A 14,836-nucleotide genomic window follows, 5' to 3' on the forward strand; every position below is an offset into this window, starting at 1 on the left:
ATGAAACTCATGAATTGAGTGTTCAGACCATATCTGGATATGTTTGTCATAGTGTTCATCGATGATATACTAGTGTACTCCCGTAGTGAGGATGAGTATTCTGATCATCTCTGAACTGTCTTGCAAACCCTTAGAGATCACAAGTTTTTTGCCAAGTTCATTAAGTGTGAGTTTTCGCTAAGGTTAGTTGCTTTTCTGGGTCATATCATTTCTTCCGAGGGTATTAGAGCTGATCCCCAAAAGACCGAAGCTATTTGAAATTGACCTAGACCTATTTTTCCAATTGATATCCAAAGTTTCTTGGGTTTAGCTGGCTATTACCACTTTTTTGTTGTAGGTTTCTCCTCTATAGCGTCTCCTATGACTCGGTTGACCCAAAAGAAAGTGATGTTCTTGTGGTCCGAATCTTGTGAGAAGAGTTTTCAGGAGTTGAAGACTTGACTCATTTCAGCCCCTGTTTTGACTTTGCTTGATTGTGTTGATGGTTTTGTGGTGTACTGTGATGCTTCGAGAGTTGGGTTGGGTTGCGTATTGATGTAGAAAGGTAAGGTGATAGCTTATGCTTCTAGGCAGTTGAAACCCCATGAGAAAAATTACCCCACCCATGACCTTGAGTTGGCTTCTGTTGTGTTTGCTTTGAAAATCTGGAGACACTATTTTTATGGTGTCCATGTTGATGTTTTCACTTATCATAAGAGTATGCAGTATGTGTTTACCCAGAGAGAATTGAATCTTAGGCAGAGATGATGGTTAGAATTGTTAAAGGACTATGATATGAGTGTGCTATACCATCCGAACAAGGCCAAAGTTGTGGCGGATGCCCAAAGTAGAGTGTCCATGGGTAGTGTTTCGCATGTGGTAGAAGGTAAGAAAGAGTTGGCTCGTGATGTACATCTTTTGGCTAGATTGAGGGTTAGGTTGTTTGACTCTGTTGTAGGTAGTATAGGGGTTCAGAGTAGTTCCGAATCTTTCTTGGTTTAGGAAGTGTAGGAAAAGCAATACTTAGATGCTAGTTTGGTCAGACTGAAAGAGTCATTCAAGGACCAAAAAGTAGAGGTTTTCTCCAAAGAGGGAGATGGTGTGTTGAGATTGCATGGTAGATTGTATGTCCCGAATGTTGATGATCTGAGACAGAGCATTATGGATGAAGCGCAAGGGGCACGATATTCTATTCATCCTGGTGCCACCAAGATATACCGAGACTTGCGGGAAATCTATTGGTGGAGTGGCATGAAGAAAGATATAGTAGCGTTTATAGCTAAGTGTGCAACATGCCAATAGGTTAAGGTTGAACACCAAAGACCTGGTGGTATGATGCAAGAGTTTAGTATTCCCACCAGGAAGTGGGGCGAGATAAATATGGACTTCGTGATTAGTTTACCTCCTTCCCAACACCATCATGATTCTATTTGAGTTGTGGTTGATAGGTTGACTAAGTCTGCTCATTTTTTGCCTATTCATACTTTATATATTACTGAGAATTACACTAGATTGTATATCCGAGAGCTAGTCAGACTACATAGAGTTCCTTTGTCTATCATTTTGGATAGGGGTACTCAGTTCACTTTACAATTTTAGAAAGTTTTTCAGAAAGGTCTTAGTACCCAAGTGCTTTTGAGTTCTGCTTTTCATCCTTAGACCGATGGTCAGGATGAGCAGACCATCCAGACCTTAGAGGATATGTTGAGAGCTTGTGCACTTGACTTTAAGGGAAGTTGGGATGATCACTTACCGTTGATAGAGTTTGCTTACAATAACAGTTTCCACTCTAGTATTGACATGGCTCCATTTGAAGCTTTGTATGGGAGGAAGGGCAGATCACCCATAGGTTGGTTCGAGATGGGTGAAGTGGCTGTGAGTGGTCCTGATTAGGTATTTGAGGCTATGGAAAAATTTAAGTTGATTAGGGAAAGGTTGAAAACTGCGCAGAGTCATCAGAAGTCATATGCGCATGTTAGAAGGAGAGACCTTGAGTTTGAAGTTGGTGACCTAGTGTATCTAAAAATTTCACCCATGAGGGGGGTGAAGAGATTTGGAAAGAAGGGGAAGCTTAGTCCCTGTTATGTTGGTCCTTACAAAATTCTTAGTCGTGTTGGTAAGGTAGCTTATGTGGTCAAGTTGCCTTCCGAGTTGTCCTCTGTTCATCCAATATTCCATGTCTCCATGCTTAGAAAACATATTAGCGATGTTGTGGTAATGGATTCCTCTGTGAGTGCTGACATTCAAGAAAATCTTTCTTTTGATGAGATTCCTGTTGAGATTCTTGATTTCAGTGTCCAAACACTAAGGAACAAAGAAGTTCCCTTGGTCAAGGTGTTGTGTCAAAACCAATCTGTTGAGGGTGCAACTTGGGAAGCTAGGCGAATATGCGATCCAAGTACCAACACCTATTTTTCGTGAACTCCGATCAAGCCGAAGGTACCGTTCTTTCCTAAATCATGCACTTTTGATAAAAGTTGCAGCAATTCAGCTGTCATTTATTATGTGTTTAACTGTAGTTTCTTGAATTTATGCATTCTATGTTGCATTCGGAGTGAGAAACGATGTGGTGATGAGTTTAACGAATGGTTTCAGTTGTATGCTCTATTCCCTATCTAATCTTGGCATCTCTAGTGTCATTCGAGGATGAATGTTTCCAAGGGGGGATGATGTAATACCCCAAGAAATTTTTTGTTGAAATTTTGTGCATAAACATGTTGGGTTCTATCTTCTAGAATGAATTATAAATTTTTCTTGTGGGATGTCTTAGATTATGACCCACCAATGCGTAGAGTATCGAATAATCTTTTCAATGATATGTAGATCATCCAAAATGGACACCCGAGCAATGAGTTATGAACATTCCGATCGAACCGTGAATAGTAGTGAACAGTAAAACATGCAGGAAAAAGTACTGAGGACTGGCGTATTTTTGCTCCAACTTTAAACGATCATAAATCCTTGTACATAATGATCTGGGTGATCTACTATATATCAACGGAAAGCTCTGTGAGTCCTCTTTCCATTGAAATTGTCTTCATCCAATTTGTCTATCAGAACAAAAAGTTATGGTCGATCTACTTCAGCCTAGAAAAAACAAATTTTTGGGTCAACTTCAAATGATCATAACTCCTTAAACACAATTATCTAGGTGAGATACTATATATCAACGGAAATATATGAGAGTCCTCTTTCTAATGAAATTAGTTTCATCCAATTTGGATATCGAAGTAAAACGTTATGGTTGATCTACTTCAGACTATCAAAACAGTCCACCAAAAGACAGATTTGAGAATTATTTGATTTTTAGGGGCGTATTGGTCATTCCGCCTCACCCAAAATCCATTCAAACCCTATATTAAAGCCTATTAGAAGCATTATATGTTATATTTCATCAAATTCCCTAAAAAAGAAAACCCTAAGCTCCTACATCCAACATCAAGAACCTCAAAAGTTCACCATTAATTCTGCAAATTTATTCAAAATTCCAAATTCCGAGTTCAAGAACTCCAAGAACCATCATTCAAAGGCACGATTAATATCTCAAAAATGAGTATCGATCTAAAGTTCATCATTCAAGGTATGTGGGGTTTTTCAACAAGAACTCTCTTTCATTCTTGTGCCCAAAAGTAATTTTCTTTACAAAGGCATGATTTTTATTTGATTTTTACGAATTTGAAGCATGAACCTATATCTTATGATGATTATTATGAAATCTTGATGTTGATGATTTTGAAAGATGAATTTACATGTGTGGAGATATAAAGCATGAATCTTGAATGACATTTATCATGATTTTGATATTTGGGTCATGAATCCCCATTGAAAATTGTGTTTTTTTGAGAAAGTGTGTGTTATAAGCACGTTGATGTTGAATATTTGAGATATTTTGAATGATTTGACCTTTTGGTCTTAATGGAGTTGTTTTGAACTCGAGTGTGAAAGAAATCCACAACATGGTTGATTTTGATAGATGGGAAGCATGATGGCTCCCGATGTATATTTATATATTACTGAAATTGTTTTGTTGTGGATTGTCTTTGAAATGATCTGAGCTAAGTCCGGAAGAAATATTTAGCATCTAGTGGGAGGTATAAAGTGACCTTACTTCCTTAGAACTACGTGCCCCTATAGGAGTGAGCCTGAGGCTGATTTATATAGTGATCACTATTTTGTGTGGATTTGATATCGATAGTCCTACTCCGATGGCAAGGATAGGACGGCTCTCCCCAATGTGGGTTGTACGTTGGACTCTATGTAGATCACATGGTTTATGTCGATTACAAGATCTCCCAGTGTGTGTGTGTTTTCTTGTGTCTATGGTGAATGATGAAGTGATTTTGAAAGTGGAATTGTGAAAGTTATTCTTTCGAAAGATTTAAATGATATTTACATTATGATAATTTATATTCTTGATGAACTGAAAGTGATTGACAAATTATATGATGACTCACATGTGTTATTGTACTTATTTCATCCTCTCATGACTATGATGATTTTCTTCGGGCTATGTGAGTCTTTCATACATCCTACATATTTCTTATAAATATTTATGATGATTATGTTTATACAACTGCATACACCCCCATATACTCGGTTCCTTTCCATGGTACTGACCCACATCTTCGGGTGTGGGCTGCATTTTCTCAGAATGTAGGTTTAGTTGCTCAGTTCCAGGTTCGACAGTAATTCTTCAGGCACGCTGTTTGCATCCTCTGCTGTGGTGAGTCCTCATGTTTCGAGGATGTGATGTCTGATGTTGGTTTCACGGAATTGTTTACATTTGATAATTGAGTATGAGTCAGTTGGGGCATGTCTCAATGGCTCGCTGGTTTTATTGATTTTCTTAGAGGCTTGTCAGACTAGTATAGATGTTGGGAGTTGACTAATAAGTCATATTTTGTTATCTTTCTGAAATTCTTTTATTCTTGGATGATGATTATTCTGTTGATATTTGAGGGTTATTTATGGAAACCCCGTTGATTTGTGTTGAACTGAATAAAAATGGCTCAAAGGGTTAGCTTGGGGCTACTCGTATCCTCAAGCACCGTGTGACGCTCCAGGACCCATTTTCTGGGGCCTTACATATTAGGGATAGGACCGTGAGATCGAAGATGAACCCCAGAAGTAAGATGCACCACCCCTCCAGCATTATCCCCAGATGGGCCAGAAGAATATTCTTGTGTTCTAGATCTAAGAGGTATTATCTTAAGTACAAATAAACAAGGATTAGAGAAGATTCTAGGACTGAAACTCCAAGCTTGAAAATAGAATACCAAGGAGTGAGACATTCCTAAATGCCTTGTAGCCTCTCCTTTATGAGTATGGCGTGCTACACACCCCTAAAAGAGACTCTACTTGACACGGATTTATTGACTCCCAATTGACCATAAACCTAGGCTCTGATACCAACTTGACACAAACCGACCGAGGGCCTTGTCGTAATGGGCATCCCAGGTTTGACCAGAACCGTAGACTACCCCCATTACCCAACCCAGCCTCCAGCCATCTTACCTGAGTTGGCTGAATTTTGAGCATATAACAAGATAGTGTAACAACTTACATGAAGACTCTGGGATAGGATCACAATCGTGACTGACCCAATTGAGTCTAACCATCCTACCCCAACTGCTTAATCGTACCAAACCATACCAAAGGCCATAAACCAGGCCATAAAAAATAACTTCCAAAACATAATATAATTAATTTAGAAATAAAATATGATGGAACTATGAGAAATTTTGTCCAATAATGTTAGTCCACCAGCTTTTTCAAATGCCAAGGCCGACACCAATATCGATCCCACCCATTCCAACCCACAGAGTACCACAAAGCCTTTAACTGAAAGAGTAATATAATCTAGTTGGGACATGCCCCAACATGGCCAAAAGCAATATCTAAAATAAAATTAAAGTGTCTATAAATATCCAAAACATGAAATGGAGCCTTCCAAAATGATGGAAGCTCACTACTTTAGTCCAAATGCTAATTCCTGATTCAATCACTATGCAGAAGGAGTAGAACAACTAGTTCCTGCATAGCGTGGGTATACAACTACCAGCAGATGGGTTAGTGAATAGTCGCTAGCATAGACTCGGGATAAGGATAAAATAATGCCATTTACAAAACCAAGTAAAACCATTCATATGCACACAATCATACATACATATATGTAACCATGTCGGGAAAGGGGACCAGGTTTAGCATGCATTTAAAAACCTTACCTGGCTGTGTAGCTTTGCCATTCTAATCTACCCACAGTCTATATGGGTTCAGCTTCCTCTACTGAAAGGGCCTCATTTCGTATAGCCGCTCTACCAGGGAAGAAAATCTAGGATAACTAGTACACCCCCAAAATATAGTGTGACATCATGTACACAGTTACCAAGATCAACCTTACATCAACAAATATGAGTTTCCAGTTTTGGTCCCCCTTGGACCTCCACCTTCCACAACTTTCTTACATATCCCACCATTATTGCCCAATTAAAAACATTACAAAGCAACCAACCAATGCATTTACCATTTATTAACCAAGGCCATTTAGTGGTGGTATAGTCATACCGACTGTACTTGCAAGCACTCTTCATAGCCAACCATATATAGGTTTAAGAGGACTACCAAGTGCCCTTTCATTTACCATATTAAACCACTTGGGAGAGTCCATGTACCCCATAAGAATTACCATTTATTCATTTACCTTTCCAAGCTATTTAAACCATGCATAATTCCTTTACCAAGTTTTAAAACAAGCAAGAGTTCTATTAAAGTAATCAATGTAATAAAAACATGCTTATAGGCATTTTGTCAAACACTTTGGGAGCATAATATGAACAAAACCAATTCCAATTACCATTAAACCATTCCCATACAATCCAATTATCTAAAACCACCATTAATGCACATAAAGCATAATTAGAACCATGGGAAACCATAACCAACCATTTAATATCAAAACCCTCAATTTATATTGAAAAGCCAAAATTATAAAATCAATGAAATCATGAAAACATTCATAAAAACCATGCCTTTAGTTAGAATTAACACTGAGGGAAGAGAATAGACCTTAAACCAAAATGATGATGGAAAGAAATCACCAAGACAAGCCCAAAATTAATTCTCTAGTTGAAACCCTAGTTTTCCTTTCCCAAAAGCTCTTGAGAGAATTATAGAGTATTTTACAAGAGTTTCTAAGTGCTAATGAATGGAATAATAGGGTAAATAACCTCCCAAGTAGGTTAGAAGTCGTGGGACCTTATTAGAATAAGTGTGGAAATATCAAGAATACCCCCACATAAGTTGCACAAAATTCCATCACAAGGATACGACTTACCCTCATGAGTCGTACCCTCTAATACGATTGGCACCCTCCACTCGTATCCTAGCCTCAACTTTTGGATCCAATACTATCCAGCATATGACTCTTCCAATCAAGTCATATTCAAAGCTTACGATTCGTACCCTTTATTCGTACCCCTGGCCGATTAAACCCACAAAAGACTTAGTTATGGTCCACCACACGAGTCCATGGTACGACTCGTACCTTTGCTTACAGCTCACAGTGAGCCACTCGTACTCAACTCGAACATAATTAACAAAGTCTAAGATTAAGTTTAGAAACCAAACAATTCGTATCCAACCATACAAATCATACCACCAAGTTGTACCCATTCCAGTGACCAAAATCCATTCCACCAACCAACACTGGTCAATATATGACTGGGCCATACCATCTGTACCCCAACATATGACTCATTCCCATGAATCGTATTAGGTCCAAAGACCAAAATTCTAGAAAAATTTCTAAGGGTCAAAACCCAGGGTATTATATTTGTAAAGTGTAAAAACAAAAGAAATGGTCCATGGTAAGAAAGTTGGAAGGATGGAATAGTGTGATATAGGTGTTAAAGGAGGGTGTAGCCACTTTGTCCTAAATATATCCTACACTTTCCTAAACCTACGTTACAATCACAAGAAAACCTTTGAGATCTCCAACAAAGTATAGTCATTGTAGTGGCGGTTGAAAATAAAGGCAAGCCTATGGCATGGTACTTGTTAGCAACGAGAGTCTTTGTGTGAGAGAGAGTTCTACACTTAAATCCCTTATTGCATATTTGATAATTTTGTGTTGGGGATTTTTCTTCTTGTAAGGAGGCATATAAATAAATTGAGGTGGGTGATATTGTCATCTTCTGAAAAATAAGATAAGAGAAGTGTAGTGGACTTAAGGTCAATAGAGAGTCACTTATAGAGTGTTAGTGGTTGTTTCATTATTGTTCTTTAAAGTCCTTTACATCCTTGAAAATTTTATTTCATGTTGAGGGGTGTCGTGAGAATATCTTTGCCCATGTTGGAAGAGCCATTTGTGGTAGCAATCAAATTTGAGGTCATTATGATCACTAGGTTGTATAAATGGGCTTAAATTTACATTGTCTTATTGAGTGAGAAGTAATGTTGCTTGAGGACAAGAAAAGGTTTAAGTCGGGGGTGTTAATGAGTGGTGAATTTACCACTCATCAAAATTCAAAATTCATGCACACTACCACAATTTGAATACATGAATAAGACAAATTTGTGATTGAATACACTAATTTCTATATTTTACAAGCTTACAGGTGATGAGAAAGAAAGATGTGGATTTGAGCTGAAAGGATCAGAAAGTGAAGAAATGTAGCTGAAAGACCTGTAGCAGAATTTGGTCTCAGTTACTGCGACCGTAGTTTAAGGGCTGCTATAAAAGTCAATCGAGATTGGTTAAAGGTCCACGATCACGGTATTCTTAGTGCAGTCATGGTGGTCGCGATTGCAAACAAGCTACAGTAATCGCAGCTAGGCAGGTTCATACCTAGGGGCAGTTATATTATTTTGGCCAACTAACCCCAAATCCCTTATAATGCTAAAACCCTCTCCCATTTGGCATCTTACACTTTGAATATTTGAACATTAGAGAATTTGTAACCCTACTAATTAGGGAAGCTTTTATGATTGAGTTTTCCACTTTGGGTTTTGTGAAATTAAAGTTAAATTAAAGAATCCTCTTACTTCCCATTGTCATGGATGTCTTAAATGAACCTTTGGGTATATCTCTTCTCTTTAACTTTATAAGTAGCTAAATTTTCTTGTCTTGGGATTATGTTGTACTAAGGTGAAATTATGTGTGGGTTGTGATGTACTTGTGTAGATTATAGTTTGTTGATGATGGTTTTCACTATTGTTTGTTTGAATTAGTTGAGGTTTGTGGGTGAAAATCCAAAATGACCAAAATAGATTTATGGGTGAAAACCCAATTTCTTGAAATCTCACTTCATCCTTGAAAGAGGGATTTGGGTAAACCTTTGGAACCCATATCATCCTTGAAAGAGGGATATGGGTGATAAAGCAATAGTGGACAATAATGGATGTAGTTTACTATCTTTTCACTATCTTAGAAATAAGGGCGAGTAGAGAGTTGGATATGCCTTGGGCATCTTCCTAGAAATTAGGATGCCCAATTAAGGTATTAGGTGGTTTTAATTGACACACTCGTTAGGTACTCAAAAGAGCCATTGAGTGATATTCATGAGGTTTTGTTGACTAACTGTCCTTAAGGACCTTCAACCTAGCCTACCATATTATTAATGACTAAAATTTGCATCAAATCATCATGAACCCATGCATAGCGTGCCCTTAGGTAGACATAATCCCAAGATCTTTCTCATATTGAATTTCAAATCACAAGTATAGCCTTTAGTTTGTTAATTTGAATATGCAGTGATCAATCCTTATCCCAAATCAACCCCCTATTTTAAATCATGTATTTTACTTTATCTACATTATGGGTATCTTATTAGTAACTATTAACACCTGTAGGAATAGAAATCTGATTTTGTTCCTTAAGGATTCGACCTCAACATAAGTTAAGTTATTGACAATGACCATACTCTACCAATTTAGATGGTATAGGTGAGCATTATCAGCTACTAACCATGTTGAACGCGTTAATGCTTTGTAATATTCATGTTACATATATTCATATATTTGTAGATAAACTATCCTTGATGATGAATGATGAGATATGAAGGTATACTTCTCCTTACCTTTTTTACTTTAGCCCTCATGGAGCTTGTCATTTACTTTAGCCCTTGTGGGGCTTGTCATTTACTTTACTTGTCAGTTACTTTATCCTTTGTGGGGCTCGTTCTTTTACTAACATATTGATAATATGATGATGCCCTGCAAGACCAAAGGATATATTGATGATATCATGATGCCCGATAAGGCCAAAGAATATTATGATGATTTATTAATACCCAGCAATATCGGAGGATATTATAACGATACATTGATACTCAGTGTAGCCAGATGATATTGTGATGATATGATGATACCCGATATGGCCGGAGAATATTGTGATGTTACATTGATACCCAACAAGGCCGAGGGATACTATGATCTTATGATAATGCCCGGCAAGGCCAGAGGATGATTATTGATATGCCTATATGTATGTCTACCAAAATAAACCTGGCTATCCCTATGTATGGCAATTGTATATTATTTATGCTCTTGTGTGATTGGGTAAAATATTGGTAATAGAGATATCAGTTATAGTCTTCAAATGAGTTATGATATTAAGTGTATAATTGGTGATTTAAGGATGAAAAATGCTTAGTAGTGGATATTACTTAAGTGGCTAATAGTGACTTGTGGATTCGTGAACCTTAGTGATAAAGAGGACTAGTGGTATTGATAGATATTAATCGAGATGATTAACTTATTATGGTGGTTAGTGTTAAAGGACTTAGTGATGGTGATAATTAGTTTCTATTGATGACTAAGTTTATGATGTTGATTATTAGTTGCTAAATGAGGATTTGTGGATTGATGATGCTAATTAATAAAAGAAGTTAGTTGATAGAGGAATAATGAATAAGTGGTGATTAGTGGTCGTATGATGAATGGTGACTAGTGAGATTATGATGGCTAACAATGAATATTAGTTAATTGTGAAATATGGTCTAGTAATGAATCTTAACTAGATGCTTGATATTGGCTAATTAGTAAATAATGGTTATATACAGTGATAATGGAGATGATTCGGTTCAATTTTTGTACCTTGACTTATTTATGATTATCTTGCATTTTATCATTCTTATATCATGATTTAGCTCAGTCGACCGATAATGCCTACTGAGTACACATTGTTTTGATACTCATACTACACTTTTGAACCTTTTTGGTCCAGATCTGAGGATCAGCTGTCGCCATAGATCGTGATTTATGCAGTGATTGATTCTCGAAGATAGCATGAGCTCTTGGAGTTTGAGTCACCTGATTTCCTTTTATCTTTGTATTCAGTATTTAGTATTTAAGACAAATGTATTGACTATTCTAGACTTGGTGTTGTATTGAAACTATTAGTTTCCCTTGAACTAGCTCTACTAAGTGTTGGGATTGGTATCTTGTATGATTGTTTATCATCTCTATAAATTTTATATTTTCAATTGATGTTTTTGAATTTCGCCTATGTTGGGCCTTTATTACCAGATTAACCCACTGCTTTAGCTTCGAATTATGATATTGGCTAACCTCCAAGTGGGAATTGGTAGGTGCTACCATAACTCATAAATCATGTTGGGACAGCAACCAATATTTGAATGGATGTTATCCTTATTACAGGTGACTATGTATCGAAATAATCAAGGCTTTCGTTTTGTCTAAAGTCTTTCACTATAAGTTTTGCCTTGTATTTGTCAATAGTACCAATAACTTTTAATTTCCTTTGGAAGATCCATTTAGAACCTAATGGTTTATTTACTGGAGGAAGATCAACTAACTCCTAAGCATGGTTGCTCAAGAGTGAATCAATCTCACTATTGATTGCCTCTTCCAAAAGAAAGTGTCCGAAGACTACATCACTTTTTTGAATGTTTAAGGTTTATTTTCAAGAAGAAATGATACAAAATCTGATCCAAAGGATGTTGACATTCTTTTATGTGTACTACTCCTCGGGATTCTCATCATTAAGTACATTCTCATTTGATTCATCTCGAGGTCGTTTAGACCCTCCACTAGACTGCTCATGTCCAGTTTTATATGGATAAATGTATTCAAGGAACTCAACATTATCTGATTTAATTACTGTATTTTAATTGATGTCAGGATGTTTGAATTTATGAACCAAAAATCAATATGCTTTACTATTTTTAGCATATCCAATGAACACGCAGTGCACAATCTTAGGTCCTACTTTACCCTTTTAGGCATAAAAACTTTGACTTTCTCTAAACACCTCCACACTTTGAAATATTTCAAGTTGGCATTCCTTAATTTCCATTTTCATATGGAATTGAATGTGTCTTACTATGGGGTACTCTATTGAGCACTTGTTTTGCTTTAGGAATAGCTTTCCCCTACAAGTTTTGCAGTAAACCCGAACTTATGAGTAAGGCATTCAACATTTCCTTTAATGTTTGAGTTTTTTCCTTTCCGCAATCCCATTTTATTGAGGTGAATACGGAATAGTAGTTTGATGGATAATTGTACATATCTCTGTAAAAAGAGATTTGTATTCTCCACCCCCATCACTTTATTTCGTTGCGATCTCTTTATCCAACTAATTTCAACTTCTATTTAATATTGCCTAAACACGTCTATTGCTACATCCTTACCTTAGCAAATAAACATAACAATATCTACTGCAATTATCAATAAAAGTAATAAAATACTTTTTTCCACCACAAGATGGTGTTGACTTCATATCACAAATATTTGTATGGATTAAGTCTAAGGGATTGGAATTCTTTTCAACAGACTTATATAGATGCTTCACATACTTCGATTTCACACATGTTTAATACTTTGATTTATTTCTCCCAAAGTTAGGCAAAACTTCTAAATTAATCATTTTTCCTAAAGTTTTGTAATTGATATGTCCTAAATGTTCAGGCCATAATTTATTTGACTCAAGCAAGTAAAAAGAATCCTCAACTTTTTTTTATTTCAACAGCCATTGCATCTAGTTTAAAAAGACCCTTATTGAGGTAACCCTTTCCTACATATGTTTCATTATTGCTTATTACAACTTTCTCTGAAACAAACACACACTTGAACTCAATTTTAACGAGAAGTGTTGTTGACACTAAGTTCTTCTTAATATTAGGAACATGGAGAACATGGTTGAGATTCAACATCTTGCCGATAATCATTTTTAAGAATATATTTCTACTTTCTTTAACCTTGGTTGTTACATTATTTTCCATGAAGATCACTTATTTGGGACCTACGATATCATACGTAGCAAAAACTTCTTTGTCCACACAAACATGTCTAGTAGATCCTGAATCAAACCACCTATCATTTGGATTTCCAAATAGATTGCTTTAAGTGATCATAGAATGCAAATTTTCAATATTTCCCGTTGTTTCCAACATGATCTCTTTTTTTGTTCTTATTCAGAACCTGACTATTTAGAGCTTTGTGGACAACATTACTATAATTATAGCACTTATCTTTAAACATTTTCTTGTTCTGTTCTATCTCTTGTCTAGAAGTATTGTAGAAACCCTTAGGGGTTACATCACATGGTGAGCGACCTGGCCCCTCAAAGTCAATCATAGGAAATAAGGCAGTAAATTAACTAGGAATTCAAAACAGTGCTAGAAAGTTAAATAACACAAGATTTAACGTGGAAACCCCCTTGCTCAAGGGAGGAAAAACCACAGCTTTCCATCATAAGCAGCTCGAAAATCCACTATAATCAACCTCTTGATTACAGTCTCAATTTCAGCCTAACTCTAGGCTCCTCTTTCTTGTAGTAACTCTACTACAACCTAACCTTGGCACCTCTGCCAGGACTCCCTCAATACGGGTTAACTCTAACACATTTTAGACTTAGGCAACTCTACCTAAACACTCTCAAAGCAACAAGAAAAGTTCATTAAACTTAAAGCATGAGTAACTTAGTTACAGACCATGACAAACTCAAGAACACTCTCTGCATTCAACCCTCAAAATGAATTATGAACTTGAGCTATACTTGAGCATTTGAGCTAGGATAAGTTTTCTCTTCTTTCACTCATCAATTTCTGGATTGTGAAAACTCAAGCAATTGAGAAACATCTTTTTCTTTATATAGGGAAGTGATGATTAGGGTTGTAATGTTATTGCACCAGGTGTCCCAAATAGCACAGGCAGCACCTGCACAGTTTGTTACACAAGATGGCAAAACTGAGTAGGCGTGTGCCAGTTGTACCTTTACCCTTGAATATCCAGGGACCTGGTCCCTTATAGTAAGTTGCTTATCATCAAAACAACATAAAACAATTTCTCCCATTTTTTATGATGACATACCAACCACAAAGCTTTGAACATCAATATTCATTCATCATATTTAATTGGAGTGATTACCACTACTAAAGATGACTGTTCCCACTATCATTCAATTAACACGATTTTCACCTCCATGCAATATAGGGACCTAGTACCTTGTTATTAGTTGACATCAAAAAAATCATTTTCATATCTAATCATTTGTTCACATCCCTTTGCCACTATACACACTTCCCCCTATCATTATGCCTTATTCATCACATCGCGTATTCCTCCTATCAACATATGATTCATATTTATATCTGTAAATTCAGCATTTACACAGCACCTGGTACCTGGTCCTTACTACATAAAATCAGTATTCCCCCTTTTGGCATCATTAAAAAGTGAAAATAGTAAACCAAGAGTAAAATAAGCATAAATTATTTAACTTACGACCACTAAGGCAATACTAACATTGAGAACAACTTTGCAATTTAAAGGGAACTATGTAATACACAAAACAAAGATTCATTCATAAGTAGAGGATAAGTATCAATGCATTGCA

This window comes from Capsicum annuum, chromosome 4, assembly GCF_002878395.1.
Source record: "Capsicum annuum cultivar UCD-10X-F1 chromosome 4, UCD10Xv1.1, whole genome shotgun sequence".
Classification (NCBI taxonomy): Eukaryota; Viridiplantae; Streptophyta; class Magnoliopsida; order Solanales; family Solanaceae; genus Capsicum; species Capsicum annuum.